Here is a 20,254-nt window from a genome sequence, read left to right as displayed (position 1 = left end):
GGGTAGGAGCTCTCTAATACCAAATGGTCAAGTGAACAGGCTTATTGCACTGTACCTGCATTCAGATGTCTCTACACACATACATGCTTTTGTGTAATTGACATTGAATGTACCTGTGTTCATTTTAAAAGTGAACCTGGGTCCAGGCCCCCTCATATGTGGGATACAGGTAAGAAGTGTATCACTGTATCTGCATTCCACAGAGCCAGTCAATAACTGCACCTGTATACAAATCTGTACACAGATTGTACGAGTGTCAAACATGATTTCAGGAGATGCATTTTATAACCAGTTCTCACATCCCTCACTCATACTTAGAAGGGTCTACTGAATTATGACCACTGACTGACATCCTAACGAAGTGCTTGCAGAAGGATGTTGCACGAAAATGCAAAGCCATTGAGCTGGCTACATTCCAGACTAGTGCACTGCCACAGGCATGCTTCCACCTGCTCCTTGGAGCCAGGGCAGAAGAGGAACCTATTGGCTGATACGATGTGGAAAATTTCTCAAAGTCGTCCTGTTGAAATGAAAAGGACAACTTAGGCACTGAGGCTGTCGCCAGCCAAGTCTGGGCTTGGCTGCCCATGAGAGCCACCGGGATCTGCTGGGATTTGCCAAACCACCGGGATCTGTGGGATCTGCCAAGCCTAGCACTGAAGCCCATCTTTGAATGCACGCTTTACTCAGCTCCCAGTATCGTGTGTCAGAGCGAGCTGCAAACAGAGACGGGCACCTAAAGACAGACACAGAGATGGGTGCTGTGAGTGCCCATGCCCTGAGGGATACTGGAGGCTGGGATAACAAGTCCCGGCCTCAGAGCAATCCATGCTGCTGAGCACTGCACAGAGCAGTGCTGATTGTGTGAGGACATGCTCCACACTCCCACCAGTCTAAGAATGCTCATCTGGGGGGGGGGGAGGCAACGTTTGAGGCCTTCCCCCACCCATCCCCGCCTGCCCATTAGGTTGTGAGAACAGCCTCATTGCCTATCTTGGCCTTTTAATTTCCGTGGGACTAATTTGAATAATTTTCCTCATCATGCCAGCCATTAACTACTAATAAAAGTTTGTTAAAAGCCCAGCTGTGGCCATAAACAAGCACACAACTTTATGGATACTCTGCAACGTCTGGAGAGAGAGAAAATCAATGAGCCAATACACTTGTCACATGGATTTGTTAAACAGGCTTATGAACGTACCTCTTTTTCTTCGCCTAGTAATACTTGTCTGAATAGCTTCTCAGTGTATTTCAAGGATGGTTGTGAGCAAACGGTAAGCATTAGTATCCTTGGACTTTATATAAGTTATTCTTTTGAAACTGGATATATCACACACACACACACACACACACCACTTTAAGTAGTGAGAGGTCCACTAACTTAAAGTATTGTGCAAGCAGACAAATATTTTTAAAAGTAAATAAACCATAAACAATCCTTTCTGAACATATACAGCAGGCATGGAATTAAAGTCTTGCAGGTTGTACACTAGCTGCTGCAGAAAGTAAATGTTGAAATGTGACCTGCAGCTTTCATTGGATTAAGGGGACCTCTGTGATCAAACGAGACAGTTTGATTTGTATATTATTGCTTACCAGTTTCTGCTGGGATCAAGCTACTTTTTACAAGTTACATTTGAGATAGTCCCATTTGTAATTAACACTTGACAGTTGAGTATTATTTTCCTTTCTAAAAATCCCTTACTTAGAAGGCTCTATTTAGCTTTTATTGTATATTTGTATAAACCGTATTAGATTATTAGAAAAGGGGTTCCCAGCCTTGTGTCTAGGGGTGTGCAGAACCAGTTCAAATCGAACCGGGTTTGATTTGAACCGGCCTGGTCCAATTAGTTTGAGCTCAAGCTGGCCTGGCCCCCTGAAAAGGCAAGATGGTCCATGTTTGAACCCAACTGGGCCTGATTTGGATCAAACCAGTTCAGCCCAGTTTGAGATGCCTTTAAAAGCATTGGGGAGATCCCTAGAGACTGAATTAGTGTTGAAAAGAGTGGCAGGGGGCAGGCGGGAGGTCACCTTACTCGTGATGGCTCCACTGCATCGGCTGGCCAGCGGTGACTCCTCTAGGCCTTACCAGCACTCACCCCCATCAGTGTGGGCTAGCTGGAGCCTGGCTTGGGCCTCTGCACATGTGCAGAGGCCCAAACCACTGATGTGGGCAGCACCAGCAGGCCTAGAGGAGCTGCCGCTGGCCCACCGCCGTAGTGGAGCTGCTGTGGGTAAGGTGACCTCCTGCCCTCCTCACCCCGCCACTCTTTTCAACACTAATTCAGTCTCTAGGGATCCCTCCGATGCTTCTAAAGCAGACTCCTTACCAGATTCCCCTTTACAAGCATCCCGTACCAGGCCCAGTCAGTTCAACCCGATTCAACCCAGTGTGTGTGCACGAACTGAACCGCCCTGCTGGTTCTAATGATGTTTTAATCTTTTTATCTGTTTTTGTTGTTTTGTTATGAACCGCCCAGAGACTTGTGTTTTGGGTGGTATATAAATGCATTAAATAAAATAAATAAATAAATAAATAAATAAATAATGACTACTGGTCCACGGACCAGCCGTTGGGTTCTAATTCAGGTTGAATTTGAATTGAACTGTCTCCGGCATTTCTGTGCACACCCCTAGTTGGGTCCGCAAATGCTTTTGGACTACAACTGCCACCATCCCCTCTCACAACAGCTTTGTGGCAGGGGATGATGGGAGTTGTAGTCCAACAGCACCGGGAATCCCAAGGTTGGGAACCCATGGATATATCTGTGCATACTATTGAATCATTCATTTGTGAGCACAGCATTGGGTGCTGGGTTGTGAACTGCCTAGAGCCTTCAGAGTCAGGCGGTAGATAAATTAAATAGTAAATATGTTCATTTTTGCAGAGTCTTTGGCAGGTTATATTGTCTGCCATTCACGTTAGTTTTAAAAACAAGGTCAGAGGTGGCAGCAGTGACAGTGTGCTAAACAGCAGCTAGGTCGGAGGGTTCCGTCCTACCCTGGAGATGTACCCAGGTCTGGAGATGTACCCAAAAGCCCTCCAACCCAGCTGCTACTTAGCACACTGTCACTGTCACCACCTCCAACTTTGTTTTTAGTTCACACATGAACAGATAACAAGAGTGTGTGCAGCTCCCAAACTAGGGTAGGACATGTCTCCGGCCCTAGTTAGGATAGTCTAATATGTAACAACGAGAAAAACAGAGTGAAAAAAATAAAATCACAGCAATCTTGCAGCTTCCTTAAACCTGGCAGATAAAGGTAGCATGCTTTCCCCATGCTATACGGAGGTGCATTACAGTAGTTGCTATATTGAGGCTGACAACTGCTTTAAGCATTACAAACAGTGTGTTTTCATGCCATGTAGGTGGTCTGACTTGCCTGGGAAAGGAAGCCACAGAACAGCTGGGCAACACCTTTTCTCTTTCCTTCTGGCTGGTTTCTTGATGTTTGTTTTCTCTATCATTACCATTAGGTGTGTGTCTCCCACCCCCTGCTCAGCTTTAAGTCTTCATCTAAGAATGAGTGATATGCTACAATTCATCAAAAAGGCAAAATGAAGCAGGAGAATGGAGAGAAGAGGAGGGGAAAACACTATGCAAGCCAAATTTTCTGCAGTTCTATGAAGCTTTGAATGCTCACAGGGGAGAACCTTCCATACAGCAAGTGTGTGTATTATTATTATTATTATTATTATTATTATTAATTAGATTTCTATACCGCCCTTCCAAAAATGGCTCAGGGCAGTTTACACAGAGAAATAAATAAATAAGATGGAATCCTGTCCCCAAAGGGCTCACAATCTAAAAGAAACATAAGACAGACACCAGCAACAATCACTGGAAGTACTGTGCTGGGGGTGGATAGGGCCAGTTACTCTCCCCCTGCTAAATAAAGAGAATCACCACGGTAAAAGGTGCCTCTTTGCCCAGTTAGCAGGGGTATGACAGCTTACTGAAGGTTTTCAAAAAAATTCCAATAATAACAGTAATAATCTTTATTAGCCACCACGTCGGTTCTCTGGTTGGTACGCGACATATTAAAAAACATCCAATTTTAAAAAAACACAACAGCAAATCACAACACAAAATACAATACATTTTTAGAACTTGTTTTAGAAAATCAATTTTTAAAAGCCTGAGTGAACAGAAAGGTGTTCTCCTGGCAATTTCCCCCTTATCCTCTCCCATACCTTACCCACCCCCAGTTAATGTTCTGTGCTTCTATATTTTAAAAATTTAAATAAAAAAATGTTTAACACATAGAAAAAGAACCCCAAAAGAGGGAAGAACTATTACTACTGCTGCTACTACTAGCTACTACTACTGCTACTACTAGCTTTGAACCAATTTACTCTGCATATAATTCCACAAAATTATGCCAGATTGTTAAGAATCTGTCTTCTTTCTGTCTTTCTATATATTTTCCCCCCAAAGCAGCCTACTTTAAAAGATCACGTGCCCAGCCATCAATATTTGGGGCAGACCTTGATTTCCAGAATAATATGTTTGGCTACCAACATAGCCCTGGTAAACTATGGTTGTGCACAAAACAGATTTTAAGTTTTGTTTCAAGCTCAAAATGAAACACAAAATGCTATAAACATTTTTTCAAAACAGCGACAGAGCCAGCTGTTTCAATGAAACAGGCTCAAAACATTTCAAGCGTTTCAGCCATAGGGAACAATGAGGAACTCAAAACACCACATTGTTCCCCACGGATAGCTCCTAAGTAGTTTAGGTGGTAGGGCATGATGGGTGATACCTACACCCACCCACAAAAGAAGTGGGCAAGCTGGCAATTGAGAAAAAAAATTTACCTTCCCCCCAAACCCCCATAGGATCCTATGGAGAAAGGTTAAAAAAAATGTATAAGATCTCCAGCTTGCCCATTTCTTTTGTAGGTTGGATGTTAGGTAGCACACATCATGCCATACCACACAACCCACTTTGGTGACCCTAGGAGCTATCCAAGGGAAACAATGGGGTGTTTTGAGTTCCAATTTGTTCCTTATGGCTGGAACAAGCAGAGTGCACACATTTTGCAACCCTGCCTTGAAAAAACACTGCAGAAGCACACAGATTTCAAAGACAGTCCAAAAATGCCCAAAGAAGAATCACTGACCCAGAATCCATTGCCAGCCACAGTGCCTGCGCTGCAGTTACATCATTGACACAAGTTTCTCTCTCACACACAAATATGCCTCCTTATGCAACAGCTGTCACAGCAGCACCCTTAGCAACAAGCATAGCCAGTAGCCCAATACTCAACTAGAGCAGCTTCAGCCACATTTTGACTGAGTACACCTTACAATGCAGTATACAGAGCAGACCAGAGCAGAGTGTGAAGCACAAGTTAGTCTCAAGGCCAGACATGGAGCTCATCACAGCACTCACCAAGAAATGTTACATATGCACACTGTCAATTTCTCACCAGAACACTATTTCACAAACAAACCAAGCCACAACTCAAGGAAGGAAGGAAGGAAGGCACCTAAGTTCTGCCTTTGTCAATCTGAGATCCAGCTAAACCAGATAGTCATAGCAGCAATAGCACAGCATATTATACTCAATGGTGAGAAAAGAAAACCACAAAATCAAACGTACGTTCGTTCATTCGTTCGTTCGTTCCTTCCTTCCTTCCTTCCTCCGGCCCATGTGCTCTTCTTCAAGTGAGGCATAAAGGCTCACTCTCTCTTCCTCCCAGTCCCTTTGAATACATTTTGAAATTCCTTCCATTGTGTTCTCCCTCCCTCCTGCCTCCCCCAGCCAATCAGGACACAGTTGCCCATGACAACAGTTGATTTGGATGCTAACAAGCCAACCAAGAAGAAAGGCGATCGCAAGCCAATCAGAAGCCAGGGCCAGAAAAAAAAACAGCAAGGGAAAAACAGCCTGCCATAATGGCAACCCAAACACTTGAAATGTTTCAAGTTGGGGTTCTGTTTCAAGCTCGAACCAGGCCCTTTATCGAAAGGGTATTTTGTATCAGGCTTAAAACACTCAGGTTTTGACACTGGCTGACATTCAGACTAAGTTACTCAACAGTACTTAGGAGATACTAAAAGAATAGGAAATCAAAGTAGGAAATTACTCCACAGGAAATTACTCTGGAGTAATTTAGTCTGGATGTCAGTCACTGCCCTTAAAGGTCTGGGATCTCCATCTTTATTTATCCTTGATGACCTGCCCTTCCTTCCATTTCTTAGACATGTTCTTTTTTAGTTTCAACTCATCACTAAGCTTTTTCTGCAGCCTTATTGACTTTTTAAAATATCTCCATTTTCTTTTTCTTTTTCATTGGAATTATTTGTGACCAGGCTTACTACTTGAAGAGCTCCAAAATAAGGAGCCTGTTGCAAGACCTTAATAAAAGCCATATTACGTGTGTCAGAACATAACAGTACTTTATTAGTCCCAAAGCCAAAGGAACAAGCTGTGTTCCTTATTAACTTGAAAAAGAACACAACATTTTAATTCAAAATAAGGAGCAGTTCCTTGAAATAAGGAACAGTTCCTTGAAATACAGAACTGGTGGCATGCTTGCTTTTAGTAACTCTTTCTTCAGGGCCTTCCATCCATCTTGGGTTCCTTCTCCTAGCAGTTTATCTAGCAATGGAATCCTGTGCAGTGCTTCTCTGAGTTTATTAAAATCTGCTGTCCTGAAATGCAAGGTACACATTGCCTCTAGGACTGCTTGCCAACTGTTTCTGGCTAGGCACCTGTGCTTTTTACAATGCCTTGCATGTAGAAAGCTAGCAAGTGAGGCTTCTCTTGGCATGGCGACAATTGTTGGGGGATCTTCACCTGCTTGCTATCCGTGTGTCCAACTTCTGTTTAAAAACAGGAACAGAAACATATGCTGGCACTGGTGGCAACCCTGGTTACATCTGTTTAGAGCATTCAGTTTATGCAGAGCATCAGTCTTCCATTATCCATGCAAGATCAGGGCCTCTGTAATAGCAGCCAGATCCTTAATCTCTAGGAAAAGGCATAGCTGTAGAATCAGGAGCAACTGATGGAAGATAATCACACTGATGTTAGAATAATTGGATATTCAAGTTATTTGCTTTGGAGGGTTTTTTTTTTTTTTTTTTAAGGGGAAATTGTGAAAACAACACAAGGAAAACTGACAGACTGCTGGAACTTTGGGTTCTACTTAGGCTGGAGATAGAAGTAGTCATCTAAGGACTGGTTTAGACAATGGCCCCATTCACATGTAATGGGAAACTGGAGTTAAAGTGGCCAGAGGTTGCTAAACCTGTACATTCAAATGCCTGCAACTCCGGTCCCGCATGGAGAACAACCCGAGGTTTTGTCTCCAAACCTCATTTTGAATATTTGAATTGTAGTGAGTTTCGCTGTTCCAACCCAAGGATAACAGCTGACTGCAGTACGACTGAATGTGGAACTGCAGGCTTGGCGTTCTGAAACTGGAGTTGAGGGAAGATGCTCCTCCCTTTCTCCAGCTGTGATTGGCTGGGCGGACTGTCCATTCAAGAAGGAAGCCTGTGCCACCAGTTCCCCCTTCTCTCTGCAGTTTCCCTGACTTCAAAGAGCTTCCTCTCCATTACGTCCTAAAGTGGACAGGAGAGCAGGGGTGTGTGTGTGTGTGTGTGTGAGTACTCATGTGCAAATGCAGCCAATACTTTGTCCTGGTAACACGTGATAAAGAAATGTTATCTGCCCCCCCCCCCATGTGATAAAGACAGTGCTCAGTAAGCATTCATTTCTCCCCCAGTGCACCATTCCTTAACCACATGGAAGGGGTTCATCTGAACTATCCCTATATATTTGGACCACATGTAGAGGTGTGATCCATGGTTGGATGAATCATAGTCGGATGAACCATGGTTGGATTAACCATGCCCCTATTCAGTTAAGGAAGACAAGAGCACTCACGGCCTGTTCATGTCTTTATCATGAAGGGTGGGCCAATCAGGCAAAGTATTGTTCAAACTGGCCCTAAGTACTGAGGAAGTGGCATAATTGTTGGTTAGTTTGACAACACATGCTGGAAACCAAAATTGAGGAAAAACCCAATACATATACACATTCTAGAACATGTGTACAAATTGCTTCCACAACACTGAAAATGTTGTCTCTCTCTTCACCCTTAATCTTAGCAGTCCCTGCAGGAAAAGCAGGGCAAGTTGTGTTTATTTGTTTGTTTGTCTCTCTTACTTAATATAGTCTACCCACCTTTTCAAAACAGGAGTTTCATTGCTCTATGTCTCTCTCTCCCAAAATACAAAATCTGGTGGTACAGCAGTGCCACCAATGGCAATCCCTTGAATAGCAGTGATTATCCAGTGGAAATGGCAAGAGAGGTTCACAGGCTGTTCACTTCATAACAGTTTGTGATTCAAGGTGAGCTCAAATGTTATCGGTTTTACTGTTGTTTGCTCAAATGTTACCCATTTCACTCCTTGAAATGGTTGTACTGGCATTTTCTGTCATTTGCCATGCCTCTTTGTGTTCAGCAGCAACAAAAAACTTATAATCCCCATCATGCTCGATCAATGTATCAAGGGAAACTAATTTCCAGTTAGCCCTGAGTCATTCCACTTTCTCCTGATACTGGCAGTGCAATATAATTTTCCCCTATTGCACTGGGCCTGGGCCAGTGGTTGTAGCAGGCAGAGGAAGAGAGCTAACATCAGGGGCGACCCTTCCATGGGGCGAGGTGAGATGGTCACCTCAGGCAGCAGTTTATTGGGACATCAGTGAGGTGGCAAACGGCCCTTCTGTTCCCCTGCTTTTAAAGAAGGGAGAAAGGAGGGGAGCACACCAGGGGAGGCAGCATTTGGCACCTTGCCTCAGGTGCAGGGAAACCTCATCCACATTCAGGGCCATATTCTTGGTTATGTTAAGATCATCACATAAACTTATTATGTTATGTGGGGACACAGAAGAGACGAAGTGCGTGTTGCCGGAGTGAACTTTGTCTCACATGTCAGAAAAATAATAATTTCTAAAAATATATCAAAAGTGATCCTGTGCTTCAGATTGGGGTTAATAATAGATACTGAGTCTGAAAATGTTGAAGACTGATCCAGATGCATAGCTAGGGGAGAGTGGGCTTGTGTTTGCCCCTCTCCCCAGCAGCCCCTAGCACACACCAGCACACACAGGGTTAATGGCTGGCACCTGAAAGGGCCCATACATGGCCCTCTGCAGCTTATTTCCCAGCTGCTTCGTTGCTGGCTGGGTATTTTCTCCATTCTCTCCCTCACTCTGAAGAAAATACCTAGAGGGAAATGAAGAAAATACCCAGCTGGCAACAAAGCCAGCTGAGAAATGAGACCGCTGGAGCTCAAGGGGAGGGGAGCCACTGAAATGCCTAGTGCTATTTGGACTGACTGATACCAATCTCCAGATAGGTCTAGGACATTACTCCAGATTTACTGAAACTTCTCTGTGTTCTTCCATTTGACATAGGTCACCTTTGCCTTAGCTTTTTGATCCAGCTGGTTGCCACCCCTCGCCCCACCTCCCACTACTCAATTTCTAGAGGAAGTTTTGACTTCTTGAATTGCTGTTGGTGGCTGACATATTGTGCAAAGTTCTGTGTGTGTTTTAACAGAATGTGTGTGCTGTTGCTCAAGAGCACTGTTGTGCAAAATGCAAAAAATGGCACAATCACAGTCGCATGAAGGAAAGCCATTTTTTCCAATCGCCATCCATCACGCAACTGCTTTTGTGCAACTTTTGTGGCTTGCATGGAAGCCACACATATGTTCTGTTAAAATGTGCTCTATGCATTGTGCAACATGTCAGCAGTCAGCAAATGTTATGCTCACCAGCATAGCCCTTGGAAGACATTCTTCTATGTGCCAACATTTCCCATATTGCATCTGACGTCAGATGTGGGGGGCATGTCTGTGGCCACATTCATGGCCCCTAATTGGTGGCGGCCCAGGTTCTTTGAACCTGTTCACCCAATGGTTCCTCCGCCCCTGATTGTACAACCCTCAAAGGAATATGTTCAGGTGACACGGAGGGCTTTGGGGAAAACTGAAGCTGAACCCATCCAACTCACCCATGAGTTCCAGTGCTGTGTTAGTCTGGAATTCATCCACAGAACCAAGGCTTCTCACAGAGCACTGCAGTTTCACAGGTACTTCTACCAAGTCAGACCATTGGTCCATCTAGCTCAGCAGTCTACACTGACAGGCAGTAGCTTATGTGAGGTCTCAGGCAGGAGTCTTTCCCAGCCCTACCTGGAGATGCTGCCAGGGATTGAACCTGGGACCTCCTGCATGCAAAGCAGATGCTCTACCATTGAGCTACAGCCCCACCCCCCTTTCATTAGTTTGGATGTTGGCCATTGTCTGCAGAAGTCCATAAGCCAAAATAGCAGGCTGGAAATAAGGAAGCTTTCATTTTCTAAAGCTACCTCTGGATTTCTAGGACAGTTGGTGCAATATGCCTCAAAGTTGCAAGCGGAGAACCAGGCAAGCAAAAATCAGAATGGAGGATCCCAGCATTTCCTTAATCTATAAATATTTAAGCAGCCCCTCTTCCTCTGCAACCAGCCCCACCCCCTTCCTCTGGCAACATATGCCAGTGTCTCCTCTAGCTCATAAAACTCCACCTCCCCCTGCTTCTGAGCACCAGAAATCTCTGAGCGGTGATTAGTAGATTACGTGCATCCAGAGGACTCCTTCCAATCACTTTCTCCCTGAAAATTGCCCAAGGTTGATGCACCAGCACAGCGCCGAATGGGCTCTCTCGCTGGGGCCTAGTCCTCATTAAAGCCTGAAGGACTTCAGGAGTTTGTTTACACGGCTGGAGCAGCAGCCTCCCTGGACAACTAATCAGCCTTCCCCAGGGTTTCTGCTCTTTGAATACTTAAAGGTAATCAGCAGCAGCCGACGACACTGGGAGTGCATCTAAGCAATTTCGCCATGTCAACTGACAACAGCTTGAAGTAATATTAGCCCCTGTTAGAGGAAGACAAGTGCTCTTTCCATGCAATGATCCTGGAGCCTAGCGCCACTCAATAAATCAGAGCAACAGTCTCGAAAGCTTGCTATCAGTTCTGAGCCATTAATTTTTTTTTATTTTTTTTTAAGCTAAGCCTCTGACACCATTGTATTCAGAGCTCTGGATAATAATCATCTCTTGCTGAAGTTGAGTTATAAAGGCCAGATACCTTGAAAGAACTTGCTTAGTAGTACGCTATTTAGGCCCTCGATGAAACCCATTAGATAAATCACTGGACAGAAGGAGGCTTCCGGTTGGGAGGTCGGTCACATCTGGGTGCTCCCACCAACTCCTCAAGATACCGTTTCTGAATCAGAATGGAGTCAAGATTGCAAGGTAAGGTAAGCCTTGGATTAGAACATATGAAGAGCATTGCTGGATCAGGTCAAAGGTCCTAGGGGTGTGCACAAAACCACCTGGTCTGGTCTGGTTCGAGTTCTAACTGGACCCAAACTGGACCGTGCCAGTTTGCTTCTCCCACCCATTGGGGGGAAAACCGATTTGGTTCGGTTTGGAGAGGGGTTCATTGAAATGTGTGTGTGTGTGTGTGTGTGTGTGTGTGTGTGTGTGTGTGTGTAAAACTTACCCCTCTGGGGGGCTTCTCTGAGGTGGCAGGGGGTCTGCGGAGGTTCCCCCTCCCCTCGCCTCATGCAAAAATCATCCTGTGGTGACTTTCAGGTGGTCTTTGGCCCTTTCCTTGCCTATTCCACATGCACAGTGAGACCCTGCATGGCCTGGGTCATACCTGGCCAATCAGGGTCCCACTGAGATTGTGCAGCAGCCTCCAAAATGGCTACTGCACTGGGGAATAGGACCAGAAGGGGCCAAAGACTGCCCAGACCGGGTGGTTTTTGCATGAAGGATGGCTAGTGAGGGGAGGGGGAGCTTCATGGACTGCCCCCCCACCATCCCCTTCCCCTGTCAACATCCTTCTGACCATCCATTTAATGCAGAAGCCAGAGGGGAGGCTCTGCTTCATTGGCAGGTTCTGAGTCACGTGCTGCAGGGGCACAGATAGGTAGGCCCAGCAGGTATAGCTTGCTTCCTTCATGGGCTGGTCTTGGAGGTTCAGCGTATAAATTTCTGATTATTGGAAAACTTTTTGGCAGTAGCAATTGAGAAGAGAGTTGCTAGCTTGACCAAACTATAGGACATGCCTGATCTAGTACTATCAGATGCTAGGCCGTGTTTTTCTGCTTTTGCCCAGAAATGATTTGCTCTTTGGAGCTGAGAACTGAAAAACAGGTAGTTGGATAATAGAATATTTCAACATGGAGGCAAAAAGGTAATGAACAAGTGAGTGCAAACATCTGGTACACTGGTGTGGCACATACATTCTTGGAGGGCTGGTCATGTAATGTGCATAAGCATGTGAAGATCCAGTCAGAAAGCAGTAAACAACTATCATCACTAAAATGTGTAAAAATAATTGTATTTGGTGGTATGGGGTTACCGATCTTTGTAGAGAAGTGTGTTTGGTCCTTCATACTGGATGAGGGGAAACTGTTCTTTTGGCCTTCAAGCTTGAATTGTGGTAGTTCTGAAATAAAGACTTGTTCTTTAGTAAGACCTTGTCTCTGCCTGAGATTATTAAGGAAATCTATGCCTAAAAGGTAGAATCTAATTTCTGATGGTGATGTTTCTCTTTGAGGCGAGGCCAAGCTTGGTGTGAACCATCTCTATAGCAACAATAAATCTCTTTCAGTGGCTGTAGTGGTGGCGGTGAAAAGTTAGCTCACTAACTTTACCCAATTAGCAGCTACTCCTCTAACTGAGTAAAAAGGCACTTTTTAACGTGGTGGATTTCTTCTATTTTATCATGGGGATTGCAACTGGCCCCATTCAACCCAAGCACAGCATCCTTTCAGTGGCTGATGCTTGTGTTACCGTGTGTTTCTTTCTAGAATGAGAGCCCTTTGGGGACAGGGCAGCATCTTATTATTTATCTTTCTTTGAAAACCACTGTGAAACTTTCTGTTGAAAAGAGGTCTATAAAGGTTTGTAGTCGTGGAGAACAGCAAGTGAATGGGAGATCACTGGATGCCCTGCCTTGAGCCAAGAGCTGAAGTTGCTGGCCTGGCTGTGGAGAGCAGGCTGGGTGGCCCATGGGGGAGGAGGACAGAGGACTGTGTGTGTGGTCAACCTAACCAGGAGATGGATTTATGATTAAGAAGCTGGGGCCTTGAGAACTCTGCAGCTAGGCAGCAGACTGAGCAGACATACAGCTCGCCTGGTCATCAGCTTCACAGTGGTGAGTTGTATTTATTCTCAAATCATCCCATTTTTATCAAAATATGCATCTATAATCCCAATAAACATATGCAAATTTTATGCCAAGTGGAGACTTTTTGGAGACTTTTTTGTTGTTCAAAAGCATCCTCTATTTCCACTTTTTTGGGTGATGGATATCAACTTTTTTCACCATCTTTTCCCATCACCACCACCCCGCCCCCCGTTTTTTAAAAAAACCATGCATCCGGTGGCAACCCTAGTGACCACTGGATTCATTCAGGAAGCATGAATGCAGGATCAGGACATTGGTCTGCCTAGCTCTGTACTGTCAACTCAGATTGGCAGCATCTCTCCATGGTTTCAGGGAAGAGTCTTTCCCAGCCCTAACTGGAAATGCCACAGTTGAACCTGGGACTTTTGGCATGCAAAGAAGATGCTCTAGTACTGAGCTATGGCCCCGTCCCAAGGAAATCCCTGTCAAAGTTCCCTGAGGTTACATAGGAACATAGGAAGCTGCCATATACTGAGTCAGACCATTGGTCTATATAGTTCAATATTGTCTTCACAGATAGGCAGCGGCTTCTCCAAGGTTGCAGGCAGGAATCTCTCTCAGCCCTATCTTGGAGAGTGCAGGGCAGGAACTTGAAACCTGGTTGAGACTCTACTTACCACTGCCACTTGTGGTGGCTTCTTGCAGTGCAGCAAGTTCCAAGTCTTATGCTGGAGCCCAGCCCTGGAAGGCCTGTTGCTGACTTCCTGCAGTGGTGACAATTATGGGTAAATCAGGTTGGTGGTAGTAAGTGAGCCTCAGGTGAGGTTTGTTCTCACTCTTTTGGCCCTGACCTGGCTGCCTCGCTCTCTCTTCTCACCTCCAGCTACGGCTTTGTTTGTTTGCTTTTCAAATTTGTATACCGCCCCAAACTTCCGTCTCTGGGTGGTTCACAATAACATAAAACAGATTAAAACCATTTAAAACCACAGTCCAGTTAAAAATCTTGGCTGAATAAATGTGTCTTTAGAACTTTTAAAAAGTTGTCAGAGATGCGGAGGCTCTTATTCCAACAGGGAGTGCATTCCAGAGTCTCGGGGCAGCAATGGAGAAGGCCCATCGCTGCGTAGCCACCAGATGAGCTGGTGGCAACTGCAGACGATCCTCTCCGGATGATCTCAATGGGCAGTGGGGCTCATGGTGAAGAAGACAATCTCTTAAATACCCAGGGCCTAAGCTGTTTAGGGCATTAACACTTTACACATGGGGTGAGCATTTGTCTCGTTTTCTAGACCTGTGAACAACCAGGGTAACACCATGACCAAGCGCAGTGAGGAAGAACGAGGCAGCTGGGATAGGGCAAGAGGAGTGAGAACAAGCCTCCCCTGAGGTCCATTTACTGGCTCCTGATCCACCCAAACTGGCCACCACTGGCTTCCCCGCAGCCAGGAAGAGTCTAAGAGGCCTCCTGTCTGAAGCAGACCTGGCCTCAGTTCCAAGGTCTCCTCCTGCTGTAGGGATGTGCACGGAACCGCAGAGCTGCGGTCCGGCACTAGGGTGGGGAGTTCCTTTAAGGGCGGCAGAGGGCTTACTTACCCCTCCCGCCACCTTCCCCCCTCCGGTGCGCGTATTCTCGTTAGTAATCGGGGCAGCAGGATACCTCCTGCCGCCCCTTTCCCTGCTTGGCTGGAAAAGGCTTCAAGAAGCCTTTTGGGCGTTTGCACATTGCATGCGCGCTTCACCTCTCCACGACATGCTTGTGCACAGCAGGGAGGTGTCCTGCCGCCCTGATTCTGCCGCCCTGATTACTAACGAGAATACGCGTGCCGGGGGGGGAGCAGCGGGAGGGGTAAGTAAACCCTCCCCCGCCCTTAAAGGAACCCCCCCAATCCATCCGAACCCCAAACCACCCATGTCCGGACCGGTCTGGAGGCCTGTAGAATGGCCTCCGAACCGGTCCGGGCACATCATTATCCTGCTGGTGTGTTTGTTCTTGCTTGCTTCCTTGATCTGTCTGCTTGACTTGAGCTCTGGCATGTTCCTGACCTTCAGCTACTGGTTTAGAACACAGGAACATAGGAAGCTGCCTTACATCGAGTCAGACCTTTGGCCCATCTGGCTCCAGTATTGTCAACACTGACTGGCAGCAGCTTCTCCAAGGTTTCAGCCGGGAGTCTTTCCAAGCCGTACCTGGAGATGCTGCCAGGGAGTGAACCTGGGGTCTTCTGCACACAAAGTAGATGCTCTACCACCAATCCACGGTCACAACCTATGACTTCTGACCATCTACTTGGCTTGACCCTTGGCATCTTCCTGATCTGCAGTTACCAGATTTATCCCTGAATCCTGACTGGTTGCCTGATTCTCCTGGTTCTGGCTTCAAGCCTTGTGCCACCTAGTGGCCACTGCCCATGGCTCAGCCATGACAATAACCTCTCTCATTGTTGTACTCCAGCAAATGTTGTCCACTGGTATACTACCTCTGTACATCGAGGTTCCATATAGTTTTCATACAAATCGGTGCTGATAGACATATCCTCAATACATTTGTATAATATGAGAGGGAGAATAATGGGGACAGAGCTTCACGTTGTACAGATGATCCCACTCAATCAGTCCTTACTCCATGCATGAGTTGACATCACAATGCTGCATAGCCAATCAGATTTGTCTATGTGATGTTGCCACTAAGGGTGGGAGGGAAATGGAGAGCGAGAACAGTGTGAATGAATAGTTGAACATTTTCTCAGAGAGTGCTAAAAAGCGGAGGCTTTCTTTGCACAAAACAGTCGTCTTGGCTCTGCTTGAGTTGAATTGTCAAATTGTACAGAGTCAACTCTGCAGAAGGTTTGGCCTGTGAGATTTCTCCACATTTCACAAACAAAATGGCACTTGGAGGGAAAGGGAGGTATACACAATCACAATTGCTTGTTTTGCTCTGACAGCCTCTCCCGCCCTCTCCCTCTCCCTTCCTCTTTTGTTTATTAGCCGTTTCATGATGCACCGTACAGGACCTCTTTGCTTTGGGGGGAATCAGTGGCAGATGGGCTCTGAAATCAGCCTGAGGGGACAGCAGAGACAAAACTTCACAGCTCTGAAGTACATTGAGTTTCTTTCCTTTCATCACACTGGCTAATGGACCCACAGAGACCAAGGAAGCCCAGAGATCCCCCTGCAGGATCATACGGGTGGCTGACACGGCAGAGAAGAGCGGCTGGCTCCGAAAGAGAGAGAAGGAAGATCCTCTCCTGCAGTTTCGTGGCAGAAGCCTGGCAGAAGCAAGGGGGAAGGGGTTCGAAAGCTTGCAGCATAGACCTGTCAGAGCCAGATCCCAAATAATAGCAATAGCAATAATAACAGTAACTTCCTTTTAGTTCATTTTCTTAACTATCCATCCTTTCATTTTCTGGCTAGTAGCAGCACCATCTTTGTATCCCTTGGAGAGGGTAGTGTTTGGACAGGTTTCAGTGCAATGAATGAAGTAAGCAGTAGGATCCCTTAAGGATTGTGTAGACACTATTTAATAGGGATGTGCACAAATTGATTTTTTTGATTTGATTTGTACCTGGATCGAATCACCCCTGATTTGTTTTGGGTCCGAATCACAAAGGCGATTTGTTTTGTCCACAAATCTCCCGAAACAGGTAGATTCGGGTACAATCATTTTGTACCCAAATCGATTTGCACAGGCAGCAGGCATAGGCAGTGATTCTCTCAGCAGCAGGAAGGGGGTGAAAAAAATATATCTTCTCTTTTCCTCAGTCAGGAAAGCAGGAACAAAAAGCAGAGAATCCACTCCAGGCAGCAGGCAGGCAAGGCCAAGCAAAGCTCTTCTCTCTCTCTCTCTCTCTCTCTCTCTCTTCTCCCACAAGGCAGAAAGGCAGAATGGTGGCTGCCTGCCTCCTTAAGTACATTTGAAAACCTCTCCTTTGAACTCCCCCCACCCTTGTCCCTTCTTTGACCCTTCCCCTAGCCAATGCGGAGTCAGTCACCCCTGGCAACACAAGATTTGAATGGAAACGAGCCAATCTGGAACCAAGGAGGAATCCCCAGCCAATCATTGCACACTGTAAGTCACCAATCTGAAGCTTGGGAGGGCGGGATTTTCAAAATATTTTCCTGATCCAAAACTGAGACAGCAAGAGAGATCACAATGGAGGTCTGAATCTACAAATTTTTCATATCTGAAATCTGGACAATTCGTTTCGGACCTGAATCTGGCCAGCTAGCACAGGGGGTGATTTGTTTTGTCCGCAAACAGGTAGATTGGGTACAAATTGTATTGTACCCAAATCAATTCACACATCCCTACTATTTAATTTATTCATCAAGGAGGAGACTTCTTTAATTTGTGCAAATATGAACTAGTGTCAGAGGCAGTCAAGGGTACAGGTGACACCACATTTTCAAGATGGTGAAAACTCTGAAGAGCTCAAATTGAGTGAATGCCACCAGCACATTTTGCCCTGCAAAGACACACATTATTGCCTCCACATATCTACAAGTACTTCCCACAGAGATTCATAAGACTTACTTCAAAGTAAACATGCCTCAGCTGTATAAAAGTATGCATTGCCATACTTTTCCCCATCTGTGACAAGAAGAAGAAATACAGTAACCACAGTAACCACAGAGAAAGGGCTCCATCCTTGAGGCATTCTGATGGCAACAGCCATATACTGAGTCAGACCATTGGTCCATCTAGTTAGGTATTGTCTACACTGACTGGCAGCAACTTCTCCAAAGTTACAGGCAAGAGTCTCTCTCAGCCCTATCTGGGGATGCCAGAGGGGGAACATGGAACCTATAAATAAATAAATAAATAGATAGATAGATAGATAGATAGATAGATAGATAGATAGATATAAATTTATTTATTTATTTATAGATATAAATTTATTTATTTCTATCTATTTAAACTAAGGGCTTCAGGAGAACCTTTAAAACCTATCTGTTTGGCCTGGCCTTCCAGGGCTTTTAAACTGTTTTAATTGTTAATGGGTTTGTGCTGTTTTTAAATTGTTTGTTTTTAAAGGCCTGATTTGTGGGTTTTATTTTTGTTGTGCACTGCCCAGAGCCATTTGGATGGGTTGGTATATAAATGTAATAAACAAACTGCTTTGGGAACTTTGGTTGAAAAGGGATATATAAATATTTATTATATTCATCATATTCTGCATGCAAACAGGCAGATGCTCTTCCCAGAGCGGCTCCATTCCCTAAGGGGAATATCTTACCGTGCTCATATGTGGTCTCCCATTCAAATGCAACCAGGGCTGACCCTGCTTAGCAAAGGGGACCATTCATGCTTGCTACCACAAGACCTCCTCTCCTGGGCTTTTGCTCCACCTGTGGGGCAGTACTGAGCTCTACAATAGCCCATTAATTGTGACGTTAAGGTGTTTGTTAGAAGACACTGAACATGCCACTACAGCCTGCACACTGCAGAGGAAGGTCAGTTTTGGTGGGCAATCTGCTTTTCAGCTATTCTTCTCATTGCAAACCCTCTGAAAAGTTTCCAAGGGAAACAGGGTTCTCCAGTAAACAGCATAAAAATCACTAACCAATCACAGGCAGTATCTGTTGTATGTACAATACTATTTCACAAATAGATTGTACAAGTACAGTCCCACAACAAAAGGTTGCAGTATATCCCTGGTGTGCATGTGTTACGTGAGCCTGAGCATAGTGAAAGTTCTAGGCACCTTTCCCCCTCAGAAGCAGAAGGGGTTGTGACTGTTTGGAGAGAGTATTCTTCAAGCAGAGAAATGTCCTGCTCTTTTTGTTGAAGCCCTCCTTTCTCCCGTCTCACCACACAGTTCCATTAGCTCTGTGAACATAAGAACAGCCCTGCTGGATCCGGCCCAAGGCCCATCTAGTCCAGCATCCTGTTTCGCACAGTGGCCCACCAGATGCCGCTGGAAGCCACAGGAAGGAATTGAGGGCATGCCCTCTCTCCTGCTGTTACTCCCCTGCAACTGGTACTCAGAGGCATCCTGCCTCTGAGGCTGGAGGTGGCCTGTAGCCCTCTGACTAGTAGCCGATGATAGACTTCTCCTCCATGAAGTTATCCAAACCCCTCTTAAAGCCATCAAGGTTGTTGGCTGTCACCACATCTTGGGGCAGAGAATTCCACAAGTTGATTATGCATTGTGTGAAAAAGTACTTCCATTTGTTGGTACTAGATTTCCGAGCAATCAATTTCATGGGATCACCCCTGGTTCTAGTGTTATGTGAGAGGGAGAAGAATTTCTCTCTATCCACTTTCTCCACACCATGCATGATTTTATAGACCTCTATCATGTCTCCCTGCAGTCGTCTTTTTTCTAAACTAAAAAGCCCCAGGTGTTGTAGCCTTGCCTCATAAGAAAGGTACTCTAGGCCCCTGCTCATCTTGGTTTCCCTCTTCTGCACCTATTCCAGTTCAACAATGTCCTTTTTTAGATGAGGTGACCAGAATTGTACGCAGTACTCCAAGTGTGGTCGCACCATAGTTTTGTATAAGGGCATTATAATATTGGCCATTTTATTTTCAATGCACTTGTGCCCTTGCTTGTTTGTTAACTGCACTCTGAGGATACAAACATTCTATCCTAGTGACAAATATGGGAGCCGTCGGGGTTTTGTTTTGTTTTTGCCTCCTTCCACTTTCCCCCACTGCAGGTCTTTTGTAAACCAATAGATCTGCAGAGCACCCCAAGCCTACTGGCACTTACAACTTACCTGCAGGAGCAACTGTTATCCATCTATAATGTTTCCATATCTTGCAGAAATAAATATAAAATGTGATAAATGTAAACCAGTCAACTTCATTACTTGCAATGAGATGGGCATTCAGATTCACATCCAAATTTGCACCCCCATCCACAGTCTGTCCCAATTAGTCCTGCATAACTGACTTTAACTAGAGCTGGATTGCAACAAAAGTCTTACCATGCAGTACAGGCGGGCGATGAAACATCCAGCACAGCTGAGCGAGCGAGAGAGAAAGTATTGCTGAGTTGCCTTACACTACAACTGGACTTGGGAAAGAATGTTCTAA

General features: G+C 45.4%; 1 long non-coding RNA gene and 1 other non-coding gene across 3 annotated transcripts; both read right to left on the bottom strand.

The window, feature by feature from the left end:
- Positions 1-6,414: 6,414 nt before the first annotated feature.
- Positions 6,415-15,929, bottom strand: LOC128327763 (uncharacterized). Of its 2 annotated transcripts, none has more exons than XR_008308773.1 (5): positions 15,693-15,929; positions 13,893-13,979; positions 12,445-12,531; positions 11,161-11,298; positions 6,415-7,017 (listed from the first exon to the last, which is right to left on the bottom strand). It is a non-coding gene; the product is annotated as an uncharacterized LOC128327763 (long non-coding RNA). The 2 variants fall into 2 exon arrangements; XR_008308774.1 differs by having other exon boundaries at positions 6,415-6,835.
- Positions 10,230-10,301, bottom strand: TRNAA-UGC (transfer RNA alanine (anticodon UGC)). Its single transcript has one exon. It is a non-coding gene; the product is annotated as a tRNA-Ala (tRNA).
- Positions 15,930-20,254: the final 4,325 nt, after the last annotated feature.

This window comes from Hemicordylus capensis, chromosome 5 (genome assembly GCF_027244095.1).
Source record: "Hemicordylus capensis ecotype Gifberg chromosome 5, rHemCap1.1.pri, whole genome shotgun sequence".
Lineage (NCBI taxonomy): Eukaryota > Metazoa > Chordata > Lepidosauria > Squamata > Cordylidae > Hemicordylus > Hemicordylus capensis.
The sequence above is the reverse complement of the archived record's forward strand: the minus strand, read 5'-3'. Positions and strand labels throughout refer to the sequence as shown.